The sequence below is a fragment of the Pezoporus occidentalis genome, unplaced genomic scaffold, assembly GCF_034315485.1.
Source record: "Pezoporus occidentalis ecotype Australia unplaced genomic scaffold, CSIRO_AGI_Poc_V1 ctg79, whole genome shotgun sequence".
Lineage (NCBI taxonomy): Eukaryota > Metazoa > Chordata > Aves > Psittaciformes > Psittacidae > Pezoporus > Pezoporus occidentalis.
The window spans coordinates 1508088-1530937 of NW_026916147.1; positions in this window are offsets into that span (position 1 = coordinate 1508088).

Sequence of the window (22850 nt, forward strand, 5' to 3'; positions counted from 1 at the left end):
TAGCAGCTCACTCTTTACCTTCATTCTCTATTGGAGAAATTTTGGTTATGCAGCAAACACAGGTTTGCTCTCAGACTGTGTCTTAAAATAACCTAAAAATCTATAGATGTTTTATATTTCATTTCTCAATATGATGAGCCAGCTGGAGGGCCTGGTGGGCAGTTCATGTGGAGTTGTGACTCTTCCAGAATATTTCCTGTAAAAATAATCAGTGAGTATTGAGATGTACTCCACCAAGATGATTTCTGTGTCACAAACTGCTTTCAGTCTACGGTATTAAAAGCTTATCTGGTATTTTCAACTTACTAAACTTTGAGATTTTCCTTAATGACATACAACCTAGAATTTTTGTCTCTGATGAATAATCAGCTATGAGAGTAACCTCTTTACCTAGAGATCTTGTAAAGCACTTAAAAGCCAGTGGAGTGAGCTTTTCTATTAGGTTATTAATAAAATAATTCATCAGAGTAGCAGATGTTCAACAAGTTGCAGGCTATCATATTGTTGTGCATTCTAGCTGCATATGCAAGCCTAAAGAGGTGTGGACTCTATTATGCTGCTGAGCCCCTTGTGAATGTATTCACAACAATAAAATGAAGCAGAGTTTAAAGAACAAAACTAAAAGGAATTCCTTTCAGCAGTCTTTCCTTTGGTTCAATGTCATCAGGAAGAGCTATGCTGCTTCTGGATCTGCAAATGGCATGTAAAAGAACTCTCTATATTGCACTTTGTGTGTTATAGACATGCTAGTTTTGCTAGTTAAGTTGGGCACTTTAGTCCAAAATCTAGGTACAAGAATAAGATGGCTAATCACAGGGCTGCCTAGATTTCTGTTAATAAAGCCCCCTTGTCATGTACTTTTCTACTTCTGGCTATGCTGAGAAATGTCAGATTCTGACAAGACTGGGCATTTTGTTACTTGATTCTTACCACCATTCATAAAGTGAGAGTTCCTCTGCCTTTTTCACTTGGAAGTCAACACTCATTGATGCCTACCTTCAACACAGGGAGGCACATGGGCACCCTGTTTGACAGTGGTTTATTGATTAGGCTACTTGCCTGGAATATGAGAGAGTGCAGTTTGAAGTATCTGTCTGCTTTGGAGTCAGATCAGAGCAGTTCCACTTTGCATTAAATATTCATTAGACCCCTGAGTGAAAAAGAGAGAATGACTGATTCTATTTTTCTAGGCAAGAGTCTGTAGCATTTAACTATGATATAAGAAAGTTATGTATAGGTTCTTATGCCAGTGAAAGCATTTAGGGTAAGATCCTCTTACAGTTTCTGTGATTTTTTTTTGTCTGCTCTCTCTCTCTCTCTGCTAAGCTTGAAATTTGTGCTTGCTTTATATGTAAATGGACTGTTATTGCTCTTGGTTGAGGAAACCTGCATCTAAAATAGAAAAAAACTTTAGATTTTTTATTTTTTCCCTTTACTTTTAATCAAATACTGGTATTCTATTTACCATCCAAACATTGCACTTGTTTATGTTCAGCAGGATAAAAGCTCCATGAAACTGAATTTCTGGAGTTCTATTAAATTGTGAGTCAACTTTTTTTCAGACACCCCCCAACTGATGTCAATGCCTGTGAATTTATTAAGTGAAGTGAATTCTCCTGAAATCTTTAAGAATAAAAAAGCATATTAAATTAGCAGCTTTTCTAGTTGGGGAGAGTTCAGTTCAAGGTTGTAGGTCAGTATTTAATATCCTTCAAGGGAGTAATTCCATCTATACGATTCATTTTCTTTCCCTGGGTAGCCTTGACCAAACACATAGGCAGTTGACTAAACTGAAAAGGCTCAACAATGCTTTAAACATACCCATGGACTTAGGATAGGAAATTAAATTATGGCATAGAAACAGTAAAGAGAGGCAACTTCCGAAAGTTCTCAGTGACTTCAGTAATGTAGGAGTGAAGACAGTTTAGAACTAGATCGATGAACAAATGTCAACTCCATCATCTTTCAGGTCTGGTCTTATAAATCTGTAACACAGCAAAGGTTTATCTTCCTCAAATCCTCTCTTCCATCCGTATGTAAAAATCCCACTGAAATATATGGGACTGTGAAGGGGACAGACAGTTCCTGAGTCTGAAGGCCTCAAAGACTGCAATTACGAAGCTGTCCATAGCGCTGCAACCTAAACGCTGGACTTGACACGCTTGGTGAAACTTCTGGCTATCAGAAGGTGGCGGCATTGACGAAGAAAACAAGTAGAAAGGAGGAATTACAGTAAATACTGCTATACATTCAGGCTTTTTACTTTGAATAAAGTAGCATTGTAGCAGGATGAGGGCAATACAATGCTTGAATACAAAAGAAAGCTTAACGTGTCTATTTTGATGAGCAATCACTGAGTTTAACAGTGTATTATTGAGGCAGGATTCTTTTTCCTGTGGTGGCCATCTAAATATCATGTGCTTGTGGCATTTGCACCAAGTTCAAAGTTTATTCCTGGTGAATACTGTTATTATTCCTGGTGACTGTTATTAGTCACATGTCTATGGTAAACAAACGTTTCCCTCCCCTTTGCTTCCTTTTTTTTTTTATATTTTCATTATTAAGGTCAGCATCTCCTAAATGTAGGCTATGTTTAGACCTACTAGACCAACAGGAGGCTTAATTAGATGTGATTTTGTTCAAATTATTGGCTCTTAGATTCACTGTAGGCAGGAAGGTGTGTGTTTGACATTACTGACACTGGCCTAGATTGTCATATGTTTGACCTTATTAATGCATGACTTGTCAATACTAAATGTGTACTAAGTCTGTGGAAGGGTCTGCTTGCAGATCTGCTGTGTAGTTCAGTCTAAACATACTCAACATAGATTTGTATGTGAACAACATGCAAGTGGTGTTTACGCTCTTCTTTTGGGGAGTGTGGTATTTATTTAATTGTTGCTGCAGCATCTTGAAACAACAAAGCCTTGACATTTATGACTGAGGTAGATGGTTGGTGAGCGTGGACTTGAGGACATATATACATAGAACATAACTTTTCTCTTAAAGAAACAAACTGATTTAACTTTAATTGGTCTGAAAGACTTCCTAATGGGGGAGCCAGCTGTAACAGGTAATACATTCAGTTTCAAAACTGCAGACGGGCAACTTGAACACTTTACCAGTGTGTTACTCTTTTCAAACTCCTCATTTAGTGACATGAAAACACATGGGTTCAAAAGACTCCTTCCTTCAGTCAGTGGAATCAAACATAGAATATAGACCATAGACCATAGAACAGTGAGGCAGATACATTAAAAAAAATCAGTAACCATAAGTTTATAGCAGTTTACAAGCAGCAGAGTTATAATATCTTCCCCAGTTTGCAGAGCCGTATACACTCAAGTTTATGGGTATGCAGAATACTCCCTTTGTCTGCAAAGCTACAAAATAATTGGCAGTTCTGATGAGCTGGTCTAGTGGTATCTGTCCTGTGCTCTTCTTGCTTTTTTGGGGGGGTTTTAGTCCTGGTTTGTTTGGTTTTTTTTTTTTTTTTTTTTTTTTTAATGCCAGAATAAGTTAGGAAAAGAAATAGTTGTCTACCCATGAACCGTTGCTCTTTTTCTTTATGTACAAGAGATATCGTATTGAGAAAGCTTCTCACTTTCTCATTGCATTACCACTATTTTCCTATTTTCATGGTTTAGGCCATGTGTTTTGTTATCTGACATTTTACAAAGATTCAATGAAGGAAGGATATGAATGAAAACTTTTCTGCAAAAGTTCACCTGAAAATTCACTAGTGTTTGGACTTCTAGGGTTGGTCACTTGGAAAAGAAATCTGAAGAGTATAAATTCAAGAAATTGCAAAATTAATGCATACAGGGTTTTTATACTTCCATAAATACTTTTGATCTGTCTGCCTTATTTGCTGTCCTTGGATGGTATGTAAATATATGCTACCATCTCTTCTTCCCTTTCTCTGGATTGTGACTTTAGTAAAATGGCTCCAATGATTGAGGTGAACAGTCCCATTGGTTATTCACAGTATCTCTTGTAGAAAAGGATTTTTCTATCATTTTTCTGTCCTTTTCTTTTCTTTTCTTTTTTTCTTTTCCTCCCCATTTTGCTTTCCTTCTCCCTGTCAAAAAAAAAAAGATAACATAGTTCCTCTTTTCAAATTTTTCCTGCTTTCCTTTCTCTTTCTGCTGTACTGTGTTTCCAGTCTTGGGTATCACAGGCTACAGGTTACATTCTTCACCAGTTTCATTCTTGCAACATCACAGGTTCACCATAATGTAATTAAAAGGAGAATTAAACTTCATGCCTGTGTGACAGCTAGTTCTTCAGCTTCTTACTTACTTCCTGATAGCTCTGATGGCTTTATTTTGACTCTTCATATTGCTTGAGTAATATACCCAAATTTCCTATTGATAGGATCATATTAAAATATCTTAATTATATTTTACATATAAAATTGTGTGATAGTAAGTGATAATAGGGTGATAGACAAAAGGAATAGAAAACATAAGATAACAGAAGGACTCCAATGTTTTAAATAAAGCCTGTTTGGTAATATATATATATATATTCTTCATTCTTTTCTATTTCTGCAGATTTTCAGGGTACTGTTACAGGAATGCCGTCAGATTTTGTTCACACTTGTAGCATGTTCATAGCTCTTTCCTGTCTTGGGTATTCCTGTTTTTAATAGCCTTCCTAAAAAATTTTTCTTAAAATTTAAGAATATCATGGCAAGGTTTTGTACACATAATCCATCATTTTCACTGAATCTTTTTCCCTGCTTGAAACCTCCTTCAGCACTACTCTCTGAGTTGTCAGCCTTTGCAGAGAGCTTAACTTCACGTTTTCTCTTGCTGTTTCCATTTTCTGCTCAAATTTTGGCATTCTCTCTTGAGACTTCAATGTCTCTGCATTTTTTCTCATATATACTTGTGTATAGATATATATATCTCCTGTTTTTATATATATAAACATCAAGACCACCTGTATGTATATATTTACCATGGAGAACAAAGAATTGGATTTCTTCCACATGTCCTGTTGAGATTTTAGTGGTCAGTAATCTTGTCGATGAAAATCTTATAATTAATTTTAATAGGTTTGACTCCGTAGCAGTTGAGGTTAAGAACTTAACAAACCTGCCTCTCAGCAAGATGAGTATTTGTTTTCCTTCAGGTGTACTATCCTCTTCTTTGTTATCCAAATGAATTTTTTATATCGTCCTTATACTACTCTAGGTTATAATGCTGTATTTCTCTGTTTTACTCCTCTAACAGCTGAACAGATGAAGACATATAGGGATGGTCTGTCTGCTTTAAAGTTTATATAATGATCTATGTTCTGTGTTATTTTTAGCTTATCATCCAGAGCCTTTGCCATTACTCATGTGAAGTCATGGTCATGATAGAGAGGTGAAACTCCTGTATCCTGTTACTGTCAGTTAGAAAAATTTATGCATCAGATCTTTCATGTTAATATGGACCCAAGTCTGTGATAGTGGCAATCTGGATAGAGCACTTGAATTTTGTGGTTATGTCAGCATGAATGATGAGTTCATTCTGTTTTTCTTTTCTGCAGTTTGGATTGTGTACTTCCCTATTCCAAACTTTTCAAAGGTGGTAGTTGAAAAGCCTCTTGCAGACTTATAACAGGTTCATTACAGGTAAGTTTCAATCACTAAGCTCTAAAACATCTGATTTCCCTGTTTCTACTAACCTGAGCTGAGTTTGTATTAAGCATCTGTACTAAATTAAAAGCAATACTAAAAGCCTGTTGGCCTTGGAGCTCTATTCTGATGAGCACATAATAGTAAAAATTTAAAATTAAATTTGTGGAGGAATTAAGTCCATAAGTAGTTATATGTTTAAAATTAATTATAATTTCAAACCTTCAGTCTGAATGCCTCAGCTAGCTTTTCATATTGCAACTATGTGTGCATAATTAGATTTTTATGGATTTTCTTCTGATACTGTGTTTATAATCTTATCAGAGCAATATATTTTGTCATTGTAAGTACTTATTATGTACTATAAGCCATGAACAACGTTTCTTTGTAATAGGCTACTTCTCTGGCAGTCGATGTGCATTGGATTCTGTGCTGTACACAGCAAAAGGATTCAGTTTTTAGGTTATAAAATTAGCATTTTTTTAAAAGATGGATTGCAGAATATAGAGAACTTTTTGAAGATTCCTGGAACAGCAAATTATTTTTGAATGAACATTTTGTCATAGGTTAATCTATTCACAATGCATGTCATTTTGAAAATGTTACTATGATGCACAAATAGGAATGGGCATTTCATAGTGAGAGTCTTACAGTTTTCAGATTACCAGTGCATGTTCACCAATGGAAGAAAAAAGGGCAAGACTTTGCTGTTGCTGTTAGGAGAGTCAATTGTTGTGCTGCTAAATATGTCTACTTCCAGATAGTAGCAGTAGCACAACACATGTTGTAATAATACTAGGGCAATAGTGATAATATTTATTTATAAAGTAGAATTTGTAGCTGCTCAAGCATAGTAAATAATCTCAGTTGTACCATGAAAATGAAATAAATTGGTGTTTATATGGTACAGACTGGGTATTTTTCTTCCGTAAAACTATCATGTGATCACAGAAATTATTTTTGGGAATATTTAGGTGGCTTACAGTTCAGTATTAACTCTGAACTGCTTTGTGATTTCAGTTCTTTTGCTGAGTTGAAGGGTGAAAAGGAAGGTATGGCTTTACTGGTCAAGTCAGTCACAGGTACAATATTTATTTTTTAAACTGTAGAATCCTTATCTCTTACCACATGTTTTTACTCTGGAGCAATGAATCATAGCTCTCTTCATTTTGGTTTAAGAGCAACTCCCCTATTTTCAATTCAACATGATATGTGAAATTCTTGTTTTCTTGTAAAAGTTTTTTAGCCCACTGGTGCATGTTAGCTGTCCGTTTTAAAGAAGGATGGGACCATTTTCTCTAGCAGTTGTCTTCCACATGACCTACAGACCAATTCAATCTTTAGAGTGCTAGAATCCTAGTCTAGAAATGGTTTCAGTCTTGTAATACAGAAGGAATTGATCAGCCAGTTGTAGAGGTGTAAAAGGTGCTATAGGGAATATGTTTTTGAACGTGTTTCATTGTTCCCATGTGTTGACTGACAAGCATTCTTGTACTCATGTACTCCATTTCCATCTGCCAGGTAAACAGGCTCTCTCTGAGTGTTTCTCTGCTCCAGATGTTGCTTTGGGCTCTTTTTCTGTAATGTTGCTTCTACCCCCCTCTCCATTTTAACTAACATTATTTCTTTTCTTTCTTTTCTGGATGACTAGTCTCTCAGATGTCATCAGAATGGCTAATGGTGAAATTGTCAACAGGTACCATCACCCAGATCATTGCTGAATAACTTGACTATACACCTGCTTGGTGATGATGGCTCTGCGAGCCAGGTGTCTAATTCTGTGTATCGCCTATTTTCCTATTCCTTCTTTTTTTTTCCCCGAAAGCAGTAGGGTTCTGTCAAGTAAAATTTTGGGATTGAATGGATGGAATATTTGGGTAATAGCACAAGCAAACAAGCAGTCTTATGCCACTGAAATGAGTTTAGTGACACATTTTGCTGAGTAGTTTGATGATTGTGGGTCAGAGTCTCTTAGTGGTAGCAAGCTGCCAATTAGGCAACTTTGATTGAAAGCGAAGTAGCTGGAAATTCACTTTCTTCTTGACACACATGAGCCCTGATCTTGGGGCCACTGGGGAAAATATAATGCTAAGCAATTTCTACAGTTTGATGTCAGAAGCAGCAATAACTGTTCCGTTACCAAAAGCTGAATGGCTAGTTTTTCCTAACACTGGTCCTCAGCACTGGGGATCTGGGTACCATTCAGTTAATATCCCAGGCTTCTAGGTCTCCAAAAGTTATGATATAGTTATTCGGTCAGACTTTGCCAGATCCAGATATAAATATAAATATATTTAGGAACAAATATTAGGGTTGTTTTTTCTTTTTTTTTTCTGGTTTGTTTTGGGGCTTTTGCAGCTTTTTATTTCCTTACTTGCATTTCTCCCTTTGACTCACACTAGCCATTTTACTGCTAATTGCCAGCTGCTTTTGTTTCACTTACATTTCACTCACAGAGAAGTGGGAGGGACGCAATGCCCAAACTGCTGTATTTCTCCTCTTTTAAAATAGGTGCTGCCTGACGTTGAACTGCTTAGTACAATAGCCAGAACTTGACATTTTAAAAGCCTTTAGATATTTTGTGCTTATATTAAAGCACTAAGTTCAAGACTTATGTTTGTGTTTTCTTTATTTATTTACTGAAACGTATGTTTCAAGATTTTCTGGCTTTGCAGATAAAAGCCTGAAAACACTACTTAAGTCTCAAAGACTGGAAGGATCCCCCAGATTGTTCTCTAAAGCTCAGAACATTGGACTGTAACTCATGATTCTGAGTACTTGAGATAGGCAAACTCAGTACTGTCCGTCTTGCTTCTCTCAGCTCTTAGCTGCTTTGCACTAGACCGGACAAACTGGAGAGCTCAATGGTATGAATCACTAAGCTTTTCCTAGTAGAGGAAGGTCTACAGACAATGAACAGAGTATCTGAACAGAGTAGTGGAACGCTAATTGGCACAGTCAGATTTTGAAGGAGAATTCATGACATACTAATACCTTGCCAAACTGTGTTGCTATTACCACAAATTGCAGTGACTTCTGGTAAACACACTTGATTTTTGCTTCTTATTTCCCATTTTCTGCCTTCAAATTGCTCTCAGAAATTACTTCGCTTTTTCTTAAGACACTTAGCAGCAGCAAAGCCAGAGCTTGATCAGTAATTCCCCTTTTGTTTAAATAAAATAAAGGTTTTATTTGGTATAAGAATGGCAAATAAATAAAAATAAAACTGTATGATAAAGTTTCTCATTGAATTTCATATGACAAAATTTTCTGCAAAACCTCCTTCTTAAACATAACATTAAAGGGGAAGACTACAGATTTTGGCCATTTATTTTGTGGGTGCTATTTTGTGGGTTCATATTCTAGTAGAAAGGGTGGCATGTTATTCAAAGTCTGAGCATCCAAACAAAGTAAAAATAGTGGAATTATGTGAAAAACTGTAAACACAGGCCTAAATATTCAGACCTGCCTGCTAAAAGCTAATTTATGAAATCTTGGTTAGGCATGTAACTGTGAAGTCTAATGTGCTATACATAGCTGATTAGCTCTAGCCAAATTTGTCTAAAATTTCTTGTTAGCAGTTCTAACTGCTACTAAAGCAAACATGTGGCAATGATACTTCCAAATTTATTTAACCATATATCTATATATCTACTTATATATATATGTATAAAGGCAAAAAATTATATTACTGTAACTGCACACCTGAATTTGAGAACTGCTAACAATTGCTCTGGAGAACAATAATTGAGGTTGCTTGTGACTCTGTGTTTTTATTAGCATTAAGCAAATTATTTCCTAAGCGTAAGTGAAAAGAAGTTTACTGAAAAGTGAGAATTTCATTACTTTGCTGTTCCTTAACCTTGCTTTCTTCATGTCAATTAATGAGTATATTATTGAAGAAAATAGTTCAAATTTCTTCATATCAAATAATTTAAAACACCTTTACATTTGCTACAGTTTGGTTTTCATGTTTTTATCTGAATGGGTGAGACAACCCCATATTTTATCATACCCCTTCAATAATACTGTAGTGATAGGTGGCAACTTGTTAGCAGTGTGAGGGCGCAACTCATTTTCTGGTGTGTAGCTCTGTCATGGTTCAAGCTCAGCTGGTAACCCGGAATCATGCAGCCCCTCACTCACTACCCCCAGCCTTACTCCCCCCTGTCCCAGAGGGATGGGGAGGAGAATTGGAAGAATGTAACTCCCACCGATTGAGATAAGAATAGTCCAGTAACTACGGTATAACACAAACCACTGCTACTACCAACAACAATAATAATGATAAGGGAAATAACAAGGGAAGAGAATACAACCGCTCACCATCTGCTGACCAATACCCAGCCCGACTGAGCAGTGATCTAGCCCTTCCAGGTAACTGCCCCCAGTTTATACACTGGGTGTGATGTGCTGTGGTATGGAATACCTCTTTGGCTAGTTTGTGTCAGGTGTCCTGTCTCTGCTTCCTCCCGGCTTCCCTTCTTCCCTAGCAGAGCATGAGACTCAGAAAGTCCTTGATCAGAGTAAACAATACTGAGCAACAACTAGAAACATCAGTGTTACCAACGCTGTTCCCAGGCTGAAAGTCAAAAACACAGCACAGCACCAGTTACTAAGAAGGAGAAAAACAACTGCTGCTGCTGAACCCAGGACAAGCTCCTTGAAGATATATTTTGTCTTATGAAGAGAGATGCAGCCTCTCTACATGCCTTTCAGAGTAATTCTAAATTGGGTTTATTCCCATGGAACTAGTTAGGGGATAAAGAAAAAAGAGAAAAAAAGAAAACCACAACCAAAACCATGTGTATTTTTTCGCTCTGACGTATTTCATGGAAAGCACAGTTCAAAAAACTCTGGCCTTCCCCCTTCCCTGCCTTATTTCTTTGAGCAAGTTTAAAAAAAAAAAAGTTACTTAATATTGCTGTTCTGCTCTTCATGTCAGGCCTCTGTATAGGTTGCTGCCAAGATAATCTTATGACAAAAGTGTTTTTGTAAAATACTTTAAATTTGCCTTGGATATGTATCACTTCTTTTGTTCAGAGAGTACCTCCTGTACAAGCTGACATATACACACCTTTCTCATTGCAGAGGAAAAAGAAATCGCTAATCTCCTTTTCATGATTTGTTGCTTCTAGAGCTGTCATTCTGTCTTGTACATCCCCCTCTACAGCAAGGAGCTGAATTAAGGCTCAATAGCTCTGTTTTTGTCTTAAAAAATGCAGAACTGCCTGCCATAAGGGTAGTTAATGCTTCATGGATAGCTGGATGCAGAACTGAATCTGGAAAGATGGAGAAAGTGAAAAACATTAGAATATTGATAAGAAGGATAAAGAAAAGATAGGTTAGCCTCAGTCTTACAGAAAAAAAAAAAAAAAGACTTGGGGAAGAGACTGTGAAAATGGGGATATTGGGGAAATGGGGAAATGTTTGAAGAGCAACAAATACCAAGAAGAAGAACTTAAAAATTACTTAATATCTTAAAAGCAATATTGACTTGCAGGTAAAGTTAGATATAAGAAAGAAATTCTTGACTGTGAGAGTGGTGAGGCACAGGAACAAGTTGCCCAAGGAACTGGTAAATGTCCCATCCCTGACAGTGTTCAAGGCCAGGCTGGATGGAGCTTTGAACAACCTGGTCTAGTGGAAGGTGTCCCTGCCCATGGCAGGAGGGTTAGAGCTAGATGATCTTAAGGTCCTTTTCAACCCCAACAAACAATTGATGTTCTCAATTACTTCTTTCCCGCAGTCTTCACCAGCTCTAGCCACGCCACTCAGGTCTTGGAAGACAAATGCAGGAACTAGGAGCATGAAGGCATTAGGCCCACTGTAGAAGAGGATCAGGTTCGAGATCATCTTAGGAACTCAAATGCGCACAAGTCCATGGGACCTGATGAAATCCATCCGCAGGTCCTGAAGGAGCTAGTGAATGAAGTTTCTAAGCCACTGTCCATCATATTTGAAAACTCATGGCAGTCAGATGAAGTTCCCAAAGATTGGAAAAAGGGAAATATAATCCCTATTTCCAAGAAAGGGAAAATGGAAGACGCGTGGAACTACAGACCAATCAGTCTCACCTCTGTGCCTGGCAGGATCATGGAGCAAATTTTCCTGGAAACCATGCTAAGGCACAAGAAACACCAGGAGGTGGCTGGTGACAGCCAATGTGGCTTCACTAAGGGCAAATCATGCCTGACCAGTTTGTTAGCTTTCCATGATGGGACAACAGAACCGATGGATAGGGGCAAAGCAGTTGACATCATCTACCTGGACTTGTGCAGAGCGTTCAACACTGTCCTGCATGACATCCTTGTCTCTAAACTGAAGAGACATCAAATGAATGTATGGACCACTTGCTAGATAAAGAACTGACTGAATGGCCACATACAGGAAGTTGTGGTCAATGGCTCAATGTCCAACTGGAGATGAGTAATGAGTAGTGTCCCTCAGAGTCGATGTTGTGACCAGTCCTGTTCAACATCTTTGTTGGTGACATGGAGAGGGGGATTGAGTGTGCCCTCAGCAAATTTGCTGATGACAGCAGGCTGTGTGGTTTGGTTGATACGCTGAAAGGAAGGGATGTCATCCAGAAGGACCTTGACAGGCTCGAGAGGTGGGCCGATGCCAGCCTCAAGAAGTTCAACAGTGTGAAGCACAAGGAGGCCTTGGGCAACATGGTCTAGTGTGAGGCACCCCTGCTCATGGCAGGGGGGTTGGAACTAGATGATCTTAAGATCCTTTCGAGCTCTAACCATTCTATGATTCTATCTATATGTAAAAGGAATGAGAACTGAAAACCAGAAGATCAAGGTTGGAAGATGTGTAAATCTGGATATCTAAAATAGTTTGTCCGGTTTTTTTTTGCTTTTTGATTTGGGAAATATGAAAATGTTATTCACACACTGAAAAAAAAACCCTTGCAGATTCCCCAGTTTGAACAGTTGGTTTACTGTGCCTCACAGATTAGTGGATAGATAACGAAAATACATGTGACAAAAGCTTAGACAGTCTAATATAAAACTTTCTCCAGGAGAACTTGATGAGATTGGTAAGTCAGGAGAAGAATTACTTGATTACCCTCTTTTACCAAGATCTTTACTGAAAACCATTCAGTAGTCAGTTTATTCCTTCTCCATGCCAGTAAAGTCTCAATTTTCATGCTTCATTGTCCTAAAAATAGAGCCCTCATTAGTTTTTTGAGGTTTATTGAGCTAGAATATAGTCTTGTGCCCACAGCTAGGAAGATTCCTTCTAGCATCTTGAGAACCAAGAGAGAAATATTAGCTTAAAAAGTGATACACTGGTAAGTTATTGAAATGTCGTTTGAAATGTTATTGAAATGTCTTTTATTGAAATGTCTTTGTATTGTGTATTTGTCATTTATGTCTCTGTCATGGAAGCTGCTGTTGAAATCTTTCAGCATCAACACTCTGCCATTTAAAACTTACCCTGCCAGCATGCCATCTGTTTTGATCAGGGAACCACTTTCTACGTGAGTTGACTCCTACACACACTGCACTTTGCAACAGAAAAAAAGTATTTGCTGAAAAGTAAAAAATTTAACCCTCCTTTAAAAAGGAATGCTCCTTGACTTAGTTAAAAAAAAAAAAAAAAAAAAAATCAGATAAGTACACTTTCTTCCCTCTCCCATTGTGTTAGATTTCTAGATAATGGGAAAAAAATCATAGTAAAGTGAGTCAAGTCCTCTATGTAATCACATTCTGTACCCCCAAAGCTGGTTACACATGCTGATATATTTTTAGCCAGGGCAGAAATACTGGCCTTTGAGTTTATTTCTATTGAAAATTAACTCTGTAAGTAAAAAAAAGAAAGTTTTTTTTTTCTGTGCGTGGTTTCTCCAAAGAACAATGGAAATACATTTCTCAACATTTTTCTAGCTTTTTGAAAGAAATCAACACCACTTACTAATGGTTATATATTAGTTTTAATAACATACCATTGGAGTAGGTGCATCTGGATGAGATATTGGTCTTGATATTTAACCCCACCCTTCCTTGATAGGCTTGTATGTTAATAGTGTATCAATGTCTATTGCATTCTTACACAGTGCTTGGTGCTTTGTGGGTGGAGGGAGACAAGAGGGGGAGATGAGATGTACATCTATACTTTACACTGAGCCATTGCCATAAAAGATAATAAAAAGTACTTCTACAAATATGTTAGCAATAAAAGAAGGGTGAAGGGGAACTTCCATCCTTTACTGGATACTAGAGAAAACCTAGTGACTGAGGATGAGGAAAAAGCTGAGGTACCTAATGATGCCTTTGCCTCTTGTCTTACTAGTCACACCAGCTATCCCCAGAGTACTCAGTTCCCTGAGCTGGATGGCAGAGATGGGGAGCTGATTGAAGTCCCCATAATTCAGGAAGAAATGGTTAGTGACCTCCTGTTCCACTTAGACGTACACAAGTCTATAGGGCTGTATGGGCTACATTCAAGAGTGCTGAGAGAGGTGGCAGAGGAGCTTGCTAAACCACGCATCATCATCTGTCAGCAGTCCTGGTCTAGTGCCAGGTTCTGAGGGTTGGAGGTTGACCAGTGTGGTGCCTCTTCATAAAAGGGGCAGGAAGGAAGAGCCTGGAAACTACAAGCCTGTCAGCCTGACCTAAGTGCTGAGGAAGGTTGTGGAGCAGACGATCCTAAGTGAGATTGTAAAGCCACTTGCAGGAAAATGGAATGATCAGGCCCAGGCAGCATGGGCTCATGAAGCGCAGGTCCTGGTTGACCAACCTGATCTCCTTCTATGATAAGGTTACCCACCTGACCCACCTGGTCGATGAGGGAGAAGTGTTGTCTATTTGGACTTGAGTAAAACATTTGACACTGTTTCCCACAGCATTATCCTTGGACAAACTGGCTACCCATGGCCTGGATAGGTGGATTCTTATCTGGGTTGGAAACTGACTGGATGGCCGAGCCCAAAGATTGGTGGTAAATGGTATTACATCCAGTTGGCGACTGGTCACTAGTGGTGTTCCTCAGGGCTTCGTTTCAGGGCAAGTGTTGTTTAATATCTTCATTGAGTATCTGGATGAGGGGATTGAGCGCACCCTCAGTAAATTTGCAGATGACACCAAGTTGGCTGGAGAGTCTTGATCTGCTGAAAGAGTGGAAGGATCTGCAGAGGGATCTGGACAGGCTGGATCTATGGGCTGTGGCCAATGGTATGCGATTCAACAAGGCAAAGTGCCGGGTCCTGCACTTGGGTCACAGCAACCCCATGCAATGCTCCAGTCTTGGGGAAGAGTGGCTGGAAAGCTGCCCAAAGGATAAAGAACCTGGAGGTGCTAATTGGCAGAGCTGAATATGGGTCAGCTTGTGCCCAGGTGGCCAAGAAGGGCAGCAGCATCCTGGCCTGTGTCAGCAATAGTGTGGCCAGCAGGGCCAGGGCAGTGATCATCCCCTGTATTGGTGAGGCTGCAACTTGAATCCTGTGTTCAGTTCTGAGCACCACACAAGAGAGAAACTGAGGTGCTAAAGCAGGTCCAGAAAAGGACAACGAAGCTGGTGAAGGGTCTGTAGCACAAGTCTGATGAGGAGTGGCTGAGGAAATTGGGGTTATTTAGTCTGGAGAAGAGAAGGCTCAGAGGGGACCTTATTGCTCTCTACAACTACCTGAAAGGAGGATGGAGAGAGGAGGTGGCTGGTCTCTTCTCCCAAGTAACAAGTGATAGGACAAGAGGAAATGGCCTCAAGCTGTGCCAGGGGAGGTTTAGACTGGATATTAGGAAAAATTTCTTCACAGAGAGGGTGACCAGGTATTGGAACAGGCTGTCCAAGGAAGTGGTGGAATTGCCAACCCTGTCAGCATTCACAACCCATGTAGATGAGGCCCTCAGTGTTTAGAGGTGGTCTTGGAAGGTCTGGGATAATGGTTGGACATGGTGATCTTAGAAGTCTTTTCCAACCTAGCTGACTCTATGATCTTCTCTATACCCAGAATTTCAAAGCCTGAATCCGTGTCTCAAGTCTCTCTCTTAGGTTCCTTGTCAAGACCTATACTTTGCTGTTTCTAGTTTTAAGCCTGAATTTTAATTCAGGGTCAGTTTATAACCAACTGTTCTAGTGCTGACACCATCCTCTAGCTTTAACAGATCTTCTTCCTGTCCATAATTTATTATAAAGTCATAATAAAGGACATATTCCATCTTTCATCAATTTAAAATAAAACACATACTTTCAGTCTCTCCTCATTGAAGTCACTGTTCTTCCAAGTTAGTCCTAGTTAAGATTTGTTAAGATCCAGTATTGGCAAGGTGCTTCTTCCTTACAAGCTCAGCAGCAATGGCACTCATTACCTCTTTTATATTAAATAAGTTAAGGAAATCAGTAAAAAATCAGTAAAGGAAATCCAATTTTGGTTGGTTTAGAGCCATGTGAAATGCTGTGAAGGGCATCAGAAAAGAAAAAAAAAAATCCAACCACAACAAGACCACCTCGTGTTCCTCTGACCCCTATCTTGTAAATTCCCCTGGGTAATTTCACAGATTCTCCTGAAATTTATTATTTTTTGTAATTTATCTTAATACTGCACTAAAATCCCTAGTAGACTAGTGATGACACAGATAAAACTCTCTGTCCACAGAAATATAAACACTTCATAGATAGCCTGTGAAGAGTGGCTCAATATTAGTAAAGTTGTGAGGCAAGCTGCTAGTGAATTATTGTCAAGGTCAGACAATGCACATTTACTTTTCTAGTAGTTGTACCATCATCAGGCTCTCATGATATATCCACTTGTACTGAAAATGTAGCTAACATACCTTGGTGAATTTGATTTATTAGCATTGCAACTGACAGGGTTGCCCATTTGTTAGTGCTTATTTTATATTTGAATAGCTTTCAGCACATAAATTTGAGGAATTGCTTGAATACTTTGGCTGTTCCATATTTCATGGAGAAAGCTAGACTGGAAGAGTGCTACTGTTGATATTTCTGTTTTGATACTGTCCACTTTTTTAGTAAGTTAAAATGATGCTTCATTTATTCTTAGGTGTACTTCATAAGCAAAATTTATTGCAAACAGTAGAACTTAAATTTGAAAACTCATTAACTTTATCCTGAATAAACTGTGACATAAACTTGCAATACAATTTATTTTAAATACAGAGCATCTCATAGATGTCTTTAAAAAAAAAAAATTAAAAAAATTAACTAATTATATGAGTTTATCAGATTATGCTTAAATTAAAAAGGTGGGTGGAGAAGGAATATATGAGTAAGTATATGGTGCAGGACGGAAGAAGCAGCTCTCAAATGATGCCTTAAGTTTTTTATTGACTTCAGTGGTGTTACATCAGGCAGAGCAGCACAGCTTAATTACAGCTAGTATTAGCTCATCCTCTTCCCAGAAGGATGCACTTTTAAGTAAACACAATTGTATAAGGAACCAAATAAAGAAAAAACAAAACTAATTACATGCCCCTAACATCTTGTAAAGTTTCTTTAACACATCTCTGTCCTTTCAAGTCTCCTTTGTTGTGAGGAAGAAATGCTTCATTTAGCTAACTTTATCCTCCTTTATTCTGAAGGCAGTCAGAAGCACAACTCATATAAACTCACAGTATGATGGGAAGAAGGGATAGATTTCTTTAGGGCCCCAAGTCATCATGTTGACATTCAGGACTTCTCAATTTCCAGACTGTCCTCTTAACCAGTTCTCCTGCAGTGACTGCATTTTAGTAATAGTGGAGAAGGAAGACAGGAAGATTCATCTCCTGTCTTCCACTTTAATGAGTGTATCTTTCCTACACAGAAGGTGAAGGTAATAGTTTAATGTCAACAACAGCTGTAAGACTACAGTCACAACTCTAAGAATGATTGTCCAGCCATGCAATGGCTTGGCTGTGGTCAGGATGAGGAGCCTCTGGTTGAAGCTACTCATGGAAATTCTGAATTGATGTTGTTCAGTTATTCAAAGAAATTGCCAGTTTATAACATCATTTACTGCTGAAGTAATTTTCAGATTATCATCACCATCACTGATATCTGGACTGCTCATTCCTTCCAGCCTCTCAATACTAATAACTGGAAAAATGCCTTTTGGGGTGGGGCAGGCAGGGGTGAGGGAAGGGGAGGACGGGGTTTGGCACCAGAAATTTCCTGATGGATTTTAGCAGTATGATCCAAGCAGATGTTACCTGCAGGCTTTATTGTGAACGTACATATATCTACCGTAGGAATCAAATGATACACATATACAATGCTGAGTTTAGCACTGTTCACTGCTTTTTCTTAGCAATGAAGTTCACCCAAAATATTTGATCTCATTGCTTTTTTGTCCTAATCCACTAAGTCAAATTCACATGTTGGGTTTTCATACTTTCAGGCCTCTACTATATTAATTTACACTAACTGAAAAGCTGCCTTTCTGCATAGTTTTCACCTCCTGTAAGAGCTGTATTACACGGGTACAGCAGAATAGTCAACATCAATACAGAAGCTTTTGTGTGTAGGAATTAACTCCAAAAACGTCAGGAAGCAAAGCAGAGATTCCCAGGTGAAATGCTGGGCATCCCCCACACGTGGTTGCCTCAGTATTTCTTGCTGGGAAAAAAAACATGAAATAATGAATAGTGCTATAATTAGTGGTTGTTGCATTGGTCTATGTACAGAACTTCATGAAAATTAGGACTCACCTATTTTAATTACAAAATATCCACTGTATAATTAACTCCACTTAATACAAAAAGTCTTCAATATAGCTTATATGTAATTGAAATTCTGTAAAATTAAACTGTAATAATATAAATAATTTTTCAGGGAGAAAAGTAGGTTAAGATAAGCAAATTTCATGCTTTAAACATTAAGATGAATATTCCCTAGTGTATTAAAATATTGTGTTTTAGACTGTTAATCTTTTCATTGAATAATAAATATGAGCTTCCCTTTTATGTAATTAATGCAACCCATATTTTTTCAGTAGAGAAATGAAATGTTAAATCATACATAAAAAGTAGCTATGAGTATTTCATTACCAAATTTAATTCAGTCATTTTTACAGACTTATGGAAAATGTTATTCACCTCTTGGGGAAAACTTTTGGCAGTGAAATGTAATTTTGCTTGGCATATATTTTGAATTGCTTGAATCTCTGGTTAGTTAGTCCCTTCTGGGGGGGGCTGTTAAACATAGGCTGGCTCAGAACAATAGTTAGCTCTTTGCAGTATTTTGTATCTTTAAAGCCTTATTACTAACATTACATAAAGCATCTTAATCATCACTTTTGAAAGGATACTGAGAAGTTAACCTGTATTTTCTAATATTTTAGTTTTGACTTGGTTATAAAATCTGCAACCTAATGTTGTGTGAAATCTGTGTTCAAGAATGACAATTTCCAAGGCATTTCAGGGGGACCTTGACTTTATTTCTTAGGCTGTTACTACATTTTCATGCAGCTATTTCTGTGGCATAAAATAAGGACGTCGTTTGAAGTATGATTATGCTCTGAATGCCAGGTGAAGTTTTTAAGATGATACCGGATATCCAGTTGCATTGTTATAGATAGACATTGATTTTTATTTTTAAGTCACTTTTTGTGAAGAAAGTCCATTAGAATCCAAGAAAAATGGAAGAAAACAAACATTACTTCCCTGTCTTAACATTCACTGTAGTTGTTGTGGTTTAACCCCAGCCAGGAATTAAGCACCATGCAGCTGTTCACTCACTCCTCCCGTCAGGATGAGCAAGAGAGTCAGAAGAGTAAAAGTGAGAAAACTTGTGGGTTGAGATAAACAGTTTAATAGATAAAGCAAAGGCTGTGCACACAAGCAAAGCAAAACAAAGCAAAACAAAGAATTCATTCACCACTTCCCATCAGCAGGCAGGTCTTCCACCATCTCCAGGAAATCAGGGCTCCATCATGAGTAAATAGTGACTTGGGAAGACAAACGCCATCACTCCAAACCTCCTTCCCCTTAGTTCTTCCCCAAAATTTATATGCTGAGCATGATTTCATATAGAATGGAATATCCCTTTGCTCAGTTGGGGTCAGCTGTCCCAGCTGTGTCCCCTCCCAGCTTCTTGTGCACCCCCAGCATACTTTCTGGTGCAGTGGGGTGAGGAGAAGAAAAGGTCTTGGCTGTGTGTAAACCTCCCTGTGTCATCAACACTGTTTTCAGCACAACTCCAAAATATAGCCCCATGAAGGTCTATGAAGAAAATTAACTCTACCCCAGCCAAAACCAGAACAGTAACTAAGAAAAATTGTTACCAAAGATAATTCAGTTATACTTCCTCAAGTCTGATTTAGCTTTGTAAGTAAAGCCCTAAGGATTACTCAGACATAGCTTTTTTTATTAAAATACTTCTGTTAATACTATAGGAACTGACATCTGGCATCCTTACTGTGGTGGTCCAAACCCAGCTGGTAACTAAGTACCACACAGCTGCTCACTCCCACACCCCTTTTTTCCTCCCTGGGCAAGATGGGGAGGAGAACAAAAAGAAAGCAGAACTTATTGGTTGAGATAAAAACAGTTTAACTAAAATATACTACTAATAATAACAATATGGGAAATAGCAAGGAGAGAGAATGTAAAACTTAAAGGGAAAAAAAAACCAAAACCCCAAACAAGAACCCCACAAGTGATACACAATACAACTGCTCACCACCTGATGAGTGATACCCAGCCCTTACCTGAGCAATGATCAGTCCCTTCTGGGTAACTTCCCCCTGTTTATATACTGAGCATGATGTGCTGTGGTATGGAGTACCTCTTTGGTTAGTTTGGGTCAGGTGTCCTGCCTCTGATTCCTTCTGGCTTCTTGTGTGCCTCCTCACTGGCAGAGCATGAGAGACTGAAAAGTCCTTCATCAGGGTGAGTGCTATTTAGCAGCAACTAAAACATTCTTGTGTTATCAGCATTATTCTCAGACTAAAGCCAAAATACAGCACTGCACCAGCTACTAGGAAGAAAATTAACTCTATCCCAGCTGAGACCAGGACACTTAGGCAGTCTGGAAAACTAGAGGGTCAGAATTATTGCTATAGCATATACTCATCAGAGTAATATAGAGCTACACTGCAGTTCTAAATGGTCTAGGATAGCTTCTGCTAGCAAAGTAGTTGCAGCAATAGAATGCAATGTGGACTACAGAAAATGTGCTTGAGGAGACCTGTAAGTATTTAAGATGGTAGCCTTTCCTGAGCTTTGCTCTGTTACTGCTACCCAGTTCTCAGGCTCGTTTGTGTGAAGCTAGCTCAGAGATATCAGTGTTAGCAGTGGCTGTGCCTATGGAACAAGTATTTCAAGGGAATATGATGAGTGTGTTCTCCAGAGAGAAGATGTTACAAGATCAGGCCCTAATTATTCTATAATTATGCAAGGCTTTAATTACAAGACCTTAATGACTGGCTTCATTTAAAACACTTCAGGGACGTTGACTTAAATAAAATACTGCTGTGGAATTATTTCTTTTTTCCCAGCAGTTTTTCTATTTCTTTCTCTCAGGAATCTGCTGTGCCTAAGAAACAGAAGAATGATGCATATAATTAAGAGATTCTAGGCACAGGTTTCCTGATTATTCTTACACAGCTCAACTAGTAGGCACTGGGCACTCAATTTTCAAGGCATGCACAATATGCTCCACTTTTCATCCTAATAGAGCTCAAATATCCCATGTTCTTTGCTGTTACATAAATATAGCAAGAAAAGTTGAAATAGCCTTTACAATCAGCTGCTTCCAAACTGGGGAGAGAGAGAGGAGAGGAAATACTTCTAAAATTTTGGTGAAGGTCACCAGTCAAGGCTAATTGGTATTAGATCTCAACAAATCTGCATGCAAAGCATGTACAATCTTCTTTTGTACAGATGTTATCAGAAATAAAAGATCTTAATTTTTTCTTTTCATTTTTTTAAGATCTTGATTTTTTGTTTTTTTTTTTTTTTGTAAATGTGTCCTGTACTTGGGTAAGTATTGCCTCTTCATATCTGAAGTGTGCACTGAGAGTACTGGAGCTGAAATGAAACCGATGTAAATGAAATGCCATAAACCACTGCAAAGCATTAGCAGTGTTGGTTAGGGATAGATTATGAGCCATTATAAATACTTTGCTTGGCCCTTATTGTTTTGAGATTCAATTACAACTTAAAATGCAGAAGGCCTTGGAAAATCTCCTTAGAGGAAAAACCTGATATTGATAAACTGAGGTCTTTGTCAGTAGGTGTGCAAGTTGAGGTAGTAAATAATAAAATGGTATTAATACAGTTCCTAGTACTTCTCTCCAGGAGTCTCTAAAGATACGTAGTTGTGATGGTAACATTTAATTATAAGAAACAATATTTAGTTATATTTAAACTGGACAAAACTCAGAATCTCTGTCCATTCATCCTGAATCAAAATAAGTACTGAAAGGCTTAATAAAAAAAAATTTCTTAAGCTTTTATTCAGGGGATACTGAAAACATTTTCTGGCAACATTTTATTTCAGTAAGACTGAAACCCTTTGAAGAATATTTATATACATTTAAACAAAGTATTTTCAATGCATGTAGTAATCATACTACATAGAGTAATATGAAAAATAAAAAGGCAATCTGAAAAAAGGAGAATAGTATGGTTTTTAATAAGGCAGGGTCTAAAATATTATTCTGGTAAAGACTATATTTCTTTTTGTATCTGGGAAGGAGACAAATGACAGCTGCTTCTCCAGGTGGAAACCTTCCTTTGATCACTTGGAATCTTAATGCTTGTCAGTCTAAGTATCTAAGATGCACCTCCTGTATGAAGATAGGCTGAGAAAGTTGGGGCTGTTCAGCCTGGAGAAGAGAAGGCTGCGTGGAGACCTCATAGCAGCCTTCCAGTATCTGAAGGGGGCCTATAGGGATGCTGGGGAGGGACTCTTCATTAGGGACTGTAGTGACAGGACAAGGGGTAACGGGTTAAAACTTAAACAGGGGAAGTTTAGATTGGATATAAGGAGGAAATTCTTTCCTGTTAGGGTGGTGAGGCACTGGAATGGGTTGCCCAGGGAGGTTTTGAATGCTCCATCCCTGGCAGTGTTCAAGGCCAGGTTGGACAAGGCCTTGGGCAACATGGTTGAGTGAGAGGTGTCCCTGCCCATGGCAGGGGGGTTGGAACTAGATGATCTTAAGGTCCTTTCCAACCCTAACTATTCTATGATTCTATGATTCTATGGTTCTATGTCTGTGGGCTTTGTGTCCTCCTGCTTCTTTGCTGTTCAATGTAATACTTCAGAT